Source organism: Triticum urartu, chromosome 2A (assembly GCF_056163025.1).
Source record: "Triticum urartu cultivar PI428250 chromosome 2A, HENAU_Tu73, whole genome shotgun sequence".
Classification (NCBI taxonomy): domain Eukaryota; kingdom Viridiplantae; phylum Streptophyta; class Magnoliopsida; order Poales; family Poaceae; genus Triticum; species Triticum urartu.
In genome coordinates, this window is record NC_141874.1 from 569,059,772 (window position 1) to 569,069,238 (window position 9,467).

Sequence of the window (9,467 nt, forward strand, 5' to 3'; positions counted from 1 at the left end):
ATGGTAGAAATATATTTTTATATTCTGAATAAATAAAAACAGCAAGGTAGCAAACACTAAACGGGCACAAAAATTGTATTGCAATGCTTGAAAATGAGGCCTAGGGTCCATACTTTCGCTAGTGCAATCTCTCAACAATGCTAATATAATTGGATCATATAACCATCCCTCAACGTGTAATGAAGAATCACTCCAAAGTTCCTATCTAGCGGAGAACATAAGAAGAAATCATTTGTAGGGTACGAAACCACCTCGAAGCTATTCTTTCCGATCGATCTATCCAAGAGTTCATACTAAAATAAAACCAAATAATTTCAGATTCATAATATTCAATCCAACACAAAGAAGTTCAAAGAGTGCCCCAAGATTTCTACCAGAGAAACAAAGACAAGAATGTGCATCAACGCCCATCGTGGAGAGTGTCGGAACGGGGTCTACATTGGTTTTCGGTGGCTATAGAGCCTTGCGGTGGCGGAACTTCTGATCTAGGGTTACCCCGAGGGTTTTTGGAATATTTGGGATTTTATAGGGCAAAGAGGGGTGCGGGAGGCCACCAAGGTGGGCAAAACCCACCTGGGCGCGCCCTGGTGGGTTGTGCCCCCCTCGGGGCACCCCAGGTGCTTCTCTGGCCCACAGGTGGTCTTCTAGTCCATAAAAAATTCACAAAAGTTTCGCGGTGTTTGGACTCCGTTTGATATTGATTTCTTGCGATGTAAAAAGCAAGCAAAAAACAACAACTGGCACTGGGCACTGGTTCAATAGGTTAGTCCCAAAAAAATGATATAAAGTTGCTATAAAATGATTCTAAAACATCCAACAATGATAATATAACGGCATGAATACTTCATAAATTATAGATACATTGGAGACGTATCAGCATCCCCAGGCTTAATTCCTACTTGTCCTCGAGTAGGTAAATGATAAAAGAAATAATTTATGAAGTGTGAATGCTAGCAAAGTGCACAAGTTTGATCAATGACAATTTCAATCACTTCTCCTAGCATCATAATAGAAATTCTTTCTCATAAAATTTCTCATGTTAAAGTAGCAACCAATTCACATGTTAAGGGTTAAACAATGTATTCTATTGAAACTCAGCAACCTATGTTCTTAGTCACCAAGCAATTGCAATTCAACTTATTCAACAGAGTTTAAGTAAGAGCTCCACATACTCAACCATCATATAGTCTTCTATGATTGCTAACACTCCACATACACATGAGCAAATCGTTTCAACCAGATACATAGAAAGATAGGAGCTTATTGTTTTGGCTCCCAATGTATTCACCTCAAGGGTGATGTCAACAATAATAACTCATGCTACCCATATCCAACTGGATATATGTGCCTAGATCTTTCCTCACCACATGATGCTTGCCAAAACATAAAAATAAAAAGGAATAGAGAGAAAAACTTTGACTCTTTTCATAAAAGTAAATACTAAAGTGAAAGATAGGCCCTTCGCAGAGGGAAGCAGAGGTTTCCAAGCGCCTATTTGTTTGTATGCTCAACCCTTTGTGTAAAAGAACATCACATTATATTGCCCCTTATGATAGCAACCTTTATTATGCAGGCTGTCGCTTTTATTCTTTGCCGTCACGTTCATACAACGCTCAATTTTCTCTTACATTAAATGATCTCACACTTTTAGAAGCAATTTTTATTTCCTTATTGCACCGATGACAACTTACTTGAGGGAACTTGCTCAATCCCTAGGTACGTATGGTGGAATTTTGAGAATAAGATTTGGGTTTAAGGGTTTTTGGATGCACAAGCAGTATCTCTACTTGCTGCGGAATTTTTGGCTAGCAAGGATGGGGGGCAAGCACCACATGTTGAAGGATCTATGACAATATAACTTCTATGTGAATATGAGAAAACATAAACCATTACGTTCTCTTCCTTGTCAAACGTCAACAATTTTGGCATATACTATTTTGATGGGGTCTCAAAATCATAAAAGATTTCCAAGATAGTGTTTTTCATGTGAAAGTTCTCTTCCTCATACTAATTATTCATGAATTGCTTGCATGACCAATATTGTGATTGTAAAGCTTCAAAAGATTTCACTTTCTAAACCCAATGTGAAGCTACCACTAGGCATGATATGAACATATAATTTCAACTTCATTACATTCAGTTTATTCAACAATTTACTCACAGGATATAAGTGAAGCACAAGAGCAAAAGACAAACTACTCCAAAAAGATATAAGTGAAGATCAAGCGAGTAGTTAAGTGAAGGTGTAGCTATGTGAGGACTCTCTTTTATTTAAAAACTTTCAGATCTAAGTTTTTTTATTGAAATAGCAAGCTAAAAAAATGACATTCCAAGAATAGCACAACTCATGTGAAGAAGCAAAAACTTAGGCTCAACTGATACTAACCGATAATTGTTGAAGAAGAAAGGTGGGATGCCTACCGGAGCATCCCCAAGCTTAGATGCTTGAGACTTCTTGAAATATTATCTTGGGGCCTTGGGAATCCCCAAGCTTGAGCTTTTGTGTCTCCTTAATTCTTCTCATATCACGGTTTTCCTAAGTCGCAAAAGCTTCATCCACACAAAACTCAACAAGAACTCGTGGGATAAGTTAGTATAAACCAATGAAAAAACCTTATCATTCTATATTGTAGCAAATCACTAAAATTATTATTCAACATTGCATACTAAATTCCTCTGCATATTTAATACTCCTGTCCTAAAATAGGATCATTAAACAAGCAAACATATGCAAACATAACAGCAATCTGCCAAAACAGTACAGTCTGTAAAGAATGCAAGAGTATCAATACTTCTTAAACTCCAAAGATTATGAAATTTTACCACACTGTAGAAAATTTATCAGAGCTTATCTTGCAAAAAAAATTCAACATTTTATCACATTCTGACTTTTCTAGGGCATTTTTGCAACAGCGGTAAACTTTCTGTTTTCAAACAGCAACATGTAGGCTTGCAAAATAAGCATAGTAAAGGCTATCTTTGCCACTTTTATTGAAATAAAATATGCAAAACATTATTCTAAATAACAGCAAGCAAATCCTAGCAAAATAAAATGACGCTCCAAGCAAAACACGTATCATGTGATGAAAGAAAACATAGCTCCAAGTGAGGTTACCAATAATGTTGGAGATGAAAGAGGGGGTGCCTTCTGGGGCATCCCCAAGCTTAGTTGCTTGGATATTCCTTGAATATTACCCTGGGGTGCCTTGGGCATCCCCAATATTAGGGTGTTGTCACTCCTTATTCTCCTCATATCGAAATCTCACCCAAAACTTGAAAACTTCAATCACACAAAACTTAACGGAACTTTGTGAGATAGGTTAGTATGATAAAGAGCAAACCATTTCACTTTTAGTACTGTCAAAGAAAAGATCCATAATTGCTCTCACACAATGCCTATTGTACCCTATTATTTTCACAATTTATATTGAGCAATATAAGCCATGAAAACTAGAAAACAAGCAAACTATGCATTGAAAACAGAATCTGTACTCCAACCATACTTCTGGTACTCCAAAAATTCTGAAAAATTAGGAAAACCTGGGCAATTTGTCTATTTATTATTCTTAAAAAAAGAATTAGAATTTTATCACGCTTTTGTTAAAAATGAGAATTGTTTTCCTAAGCGCAAAAGTTTCTGTTTTTCAGCAAGATCAAATCAACTATCATTGCAAGCCATCCCAAAGGTCTTACTTGGCACTTTATTGAAACGAAAGCAATAAACATGATCACTACAGTACCATAATCATGTGAACACACAAAAACAATAGGTAAAAATGTTGGGTTGTCTCCCAACAAACGCTTCTCTTTAATGCCTTTTAGCTAGGCATAATGAGTTCAATGATACTCGCATAGAAGATACGGATTGAAACATAACAAGAGCATCATGAATCATAAGTTCCTCTCTCATAATAATTTTCAGTAGCATCATGAATAGATTCATCAATATAACCATCACATAAAGCATTCTTTTCATGATCCAAAGGCATAGAAAATTTATTACTCTCCATATAAGCAAATTTATTCTCATTCACAATAGTGGGAGTATCATATAAAACTCGAATACTAAAAATTGTTTCCATGTTAAAAGAGTAATGTTCAGTAAAAGGATATTCAATTGCAAGATCTAAAGATATACCTTCATGCACTCACCTCCCCGGAAACGGCGCGAGAAACGAGCTTGATGTCTACTATGCAACTTTATTCTTGTAGACACGTGTTGGGCCTCCAAGCGCTGAGTTCTGTAGGACAGTAGCAATTTTCGCTCAAGTGGATGGCCTAAGGCTTATCAATCCGTGGGAGGTGTAAGATTAAGATGGTCTCTCTCAAATGACCCTGGAACCAAATAAAAGAAATCTCTTGTGTCCCCAACACACCTAATACAATGGCAAATTGTATAGGTGCACTAGTGCGGCAAAGAGATGGTGATAAAAGTGTAATATGGATGGTAGAAATATATTTTTATATTATGAATAAATAAAAACAGCAAGGTAGCAAATAGTAAACGGGCACAAAAACGGTATTGCAATGCTTGAAAATGAGGCCTAGGGTCCGTACTTTCACTAGTCCAATCTCTCAACAATGCTAATATAATTGGATCTTATAACCATCCCTAAACGTGCAATGAAGAATCGCTCCAAAGTTCCTATCTAGCGGAGAACATAAGAAGAAATCGTTTGTAGGGTACGAAACCACCTCGAAGCTATTCTTTCCTATCGATCTATCCAAGAGTTTGTACTAAAGTAACACCAAATAATTTTAGATTCATAATACTCAATCCAACACAAAGAACTTCAAAGAGTGTCCCAAGATTTCTAACGGAGAAACAAAGACAAGAATGTGCATCAACCCCTATGCATAGATTACCCCAATGTCACCTCGGGAATCCGTGAGTTGAGTGCCAAAACATATATCAAGTGGATCAATATGATACCCCATTGTCACCACGAGTATTCATATGCAAGACATATATCAAGTGCTCTCAAATCCATAAAATTATTTAATCCGATAAAATGAAATCTCAAAGGGAAAACTCAATTCACAACAAGATAGAGAGGGGAAAACACCATATGATCCGACTATATTAACAAATCTCATGATACATCAAGATCGTGACATCTCAAGAACACGAGAGAGAGAGAGAGAGAGATTAAAAACATAGCTACTGGTACAAACCCTCAGCCCCGAGGGTGGACTACTCCCTCCTCATCGTGGTGGCCGCCGGGATGATGAAGATGGCCACTTGTGATGATTTCCCCCTCCGGTAGAGTGCCTAAACGGGGTCTAGATTGGTTTTCGGTGGCTACAGAGCCTTGTGACAGCGAAAATTCTGATCTAGGGTTACCCCCAAGGGTTTTTGGAATATTTGGGATTTAAAAGGGCAAAGAGGGGGTGCGGGAGGCCACTGAGGTGGGCACAACCCACCTGGGCGCGCTTGGGCCCCCAGGCGCACCCTGGTGGGTTGTACCCCCCTCGGGGCACCCCTAGGTGCTTCTCTAGCCCACTGGTGTTCTTCTGGTCCATAAAAAATCCACATAAAGTTTCATGGTGTTTGGACTCCGTTTGATATTGATTTCCTGCGATGTAAAAAACAAGCAAAAAATAGCAAGTAGCACTGGGCACTGGGTCAATAGGTTAGTCCCAAAAAATTATATAAAGTTGCTAGAAAATGATTGTAAAACATCCAAGAATGATAATATAACGGCATGAATACTTCATAAATTATAAATACGTCGGAGACGTATCAAGCCCCTAAGCTTGGGTATGCCCAAGGCACCCCAAGGTAATATTCAAGGTAGACCCAAGCATCTAAGCTTGGGGATGCCCCGGATGGCATCCGCTCTTTCATCTCCGATCTATCGGTATGTTAGTTGAAGCTACATTTTTATTCATCGCATGATATGAGTTTTACTTGGAGCGTATTGTATTATGGTTTTAGCTTTGTTTTCTTTTTAGTTTGCCGCAATAATTGTTTGCTGGACACACCTTTTGAGAGGAACACACATTTATTGTGATTTGTTGAATACTATATGTGCTTCACTTATATCTTTTGAGATAGGCAGATGCTCTAGTGCTTCACTTATATCTTTTAGAGCATGGCGATGGTTATATTTTATAGAAATGATTGCACTCTCATACTTCACTTAAATCTTTTCGAGAGTCTAATACATAGTAATGGAAATATGCACGTGTTATAAGACTAGTCCAAAATGGATAGGTATTCAAGGGGGGTATAATAAAAACTTTCATGTAGATCACTAAATATGAAATGTATGGTTTAATTATATTGATGTCGTAATATGAAAGGATATTGGTTCATGATCATTAGTTAGTAGAAATATCGGTATTAAAGTATGTTATTAACTTCTCATCTAAGTGTTGACCATGGAATGGTGGGAATGTTTGAGCATTTTTTATGTCTGAAATGAAATCCTTGAGTGTTGTTATAATTGGGGGTGCGCGATTGGTAACTCCTACTAACCTCCTCCCTAGGGGCATGCGGGTAGTACTTTTCTTCGAGGGCTAATAGTCTTTCACAATAAGTATATGAGTTCTTTATGAGTAATGTGAGTACATGGATTATACGCAGTCCTATCTTTGCGCAATTTGCTAGCCTCATCGGTACCATGCATTGCCCTTTCTCACCTTAAGAGTTGGTGTAAACTTCGTCGGTGCATCCAAACCCCATGATATGATGCACTCTATTACACATAAGCCTCCTTATATCTTCCCCAAAACATGCACCATACCTACCTATTATGACATTTCCATAGCCATTCCGAGATATATTTCCATGCAACTTCCACCGTTCCGTCACATGACTTGTGTGTTCATCATCATATTGCTTTGCATGATCATATAGATCTAACATGATATTTGTGGCACAACCACCGTTCATCATTGTTATACATGTTACGCTAGATCATTGCACATCCTGGTACACTACCAGTATCATTCATATAGAGTCATATTGTTTCAGTTTTATCAAGTTGTAAGTAAATAAAAGTGTGATGATCATCATTATTTGAGCATTGTCCCAATAAGGAAAGGATGATGGAGACTATGATTCCCCCACAAGTCGGGATGGGACTCTGGACGGAAAATAAAAACGAAAATAAAAAAGTGGCCAAAAGAGCCCAACAAAAAAAGAAAAAAATATGAGAGAAAAGAGAAAGGGGCAATGTTAGCACACTTGTGCTTAGAGTAGCACCATGTTCTTCATATAGAGAGTCTCCTGAGTTATCACGTTCATGTACTAGTGGGAATTTTTCATTATAGAACTTGGCTTGTATATTCTGATAATGGGCTTCCTCAAATGCCCGAGGTCTTCATGAGCAAGCAAGTTGGATGCACAGCCCCTTAGTTTCTGTTGAGCTTTCATACACTTATAGCTCTTAATGCATCAGTTGCATGACAATCCCTACTACTTGTAAACTGCATTGGGATTTCCTTGAAGATGAGGGGTGAAGTAGTACAATAGAGATAAGTATTTCCCTCAATGAGAACCAAGGTTTGCACATGTCGGTCAGCAGCTAGTGAAACCGGGCTGTAGCAAGCTAGCAGGACTGCGGTAAGCACCGCATGACATTTCCCCGTAGGGACAGACACAGGAGCAAAGAAGGACACATGTCGATCATCCCATGTGTTCTGGAGCAGTATCAAGCTACCATGGCTCGGTGGAAGCACTAGGAGACATTTCCCCATAAGAGAGGCTACCAAGAATAAACAACTAGATTGTCAGATCCCACACATACCAAGCATTTCAAATCATACACACAATATGCTCGATATGTGCAAATACAACATGGCATCACAACAAAACTCTATGACTCAAAGTATTTATTTAGAAGGCTCCAGAGAGCCATACATAGTAAGAATTACAATCATGGGTCACATGACCCAACATATAGAGCTTACAGGCAACATAAGCATAAACATGTCTAGGTACAGACATCTGAAGAGGAAGAAGGCTATAAAGCCCGACTATATACAAGACCCTCCCAAGGGTACAAGATCATAGCTGAGGTAACAAGCTACTTGCCGAAGTCCAAGCGGACCTGCTAGCGAGACATAAGTCTCGTCTGCAAAACATAAATTAAGAAAACTTGAGTACAAATGTACTCAGAAGACTTACATCAGAACTAGCTACATATGCATCAGTATGAACAAGGGGGTGGTGGAGTTTAACTGCAGCAAGCCAGCTTTGACTCGGTGGCTATCCTGTACTACAACTAGAAGCATTTCTTTGAGGTGGCGCACACGAGTCTAGATATTCACCATATCAATACACCACCATGATCTACTCACGTCTCCCTATGAGAAGGACATCCATAGCACTCACGCTTATCTTGCGCATTTTAGAGTATCCACTTCAAGTTATCTATGAACAATGTAAGTGTTCCAAGTAGTCCATATCCGCGGACGCGGCTATTCGAATAGATCATGTTAACCCTGTAGGGGTGTACTTATTCACACACGCTCTCACCACTTATAGTTGTTTACACGACATCTACTCGGCAACCTTCAAGCGGGAAGACTAGCGAGGGTGTCGGCCCCGACCTGACTAACCACACAAGTCTCTAGTCTAGGTTTATCGCCTATTCAAGTTCCATCTGTAAGGAAGTCTGGCCGGGGTTTCCACTACGGCCCCAAATGATGTGAGCAGGGTTCCCAAGCCCACCATCCAGGTGCCACTTGGTACACCGCGCCACTGTGCCTAGTCTATCCCAAGCCCACCCGTATCAGGTGCCACTTGGTAGACTACTAGCACTACCTACAAACACCAGAAACTAGTTGCAACTCCTGGACAGGGATCGAGGCGATTAATATGTCAAGAGGGGCACTTAAGCATTCCAATGCGTGGTAGTAACTATCTTGGATCACAAACACGGAACTCATTTCCCGAGGATAGTTTCAATGAGACAACCCACCATGTACTCCTACATGGCCTCTCACCGCTACCTTTACCAAATCATGTTCACACACTTAGCTCTCAATAGTAGGACATGTTCACCACATTCCAATTCATCCCCGATGAATCAGACCTGACTCAACTCTAAGCAGTAGCAGGCATGATGAGCAAGCATGGATGAGTAGGCATGTCATGGCTCAAACAACTCCTACTCATGCTAGTGGGTTTCAACTATTTACTTTGGCAAAGACAGGTCATGCAGAGGAAATGGTTCAACTACCGCAACATGTAACAGTTGAATCATTGTTGTCCTAATGCAATAAAAGAAAGCAGGAGCGAGAGAGTGGGATTGTATCGGAATGCTTGAAGGGGGTTTGCTTGCCTGACACTTCTGAAGATAGCAAAAGCTCTTCATCGGTGTCAACGATCACAATGTCGGAACAATGTCTACTGAGTGGGAACAACATCGGCAAACAAGAGGGAACACAATCAACGCAATGCAACAATATGATGCATGATCATGACATGGCAACATATTGTGATTTGAGCTAATGTA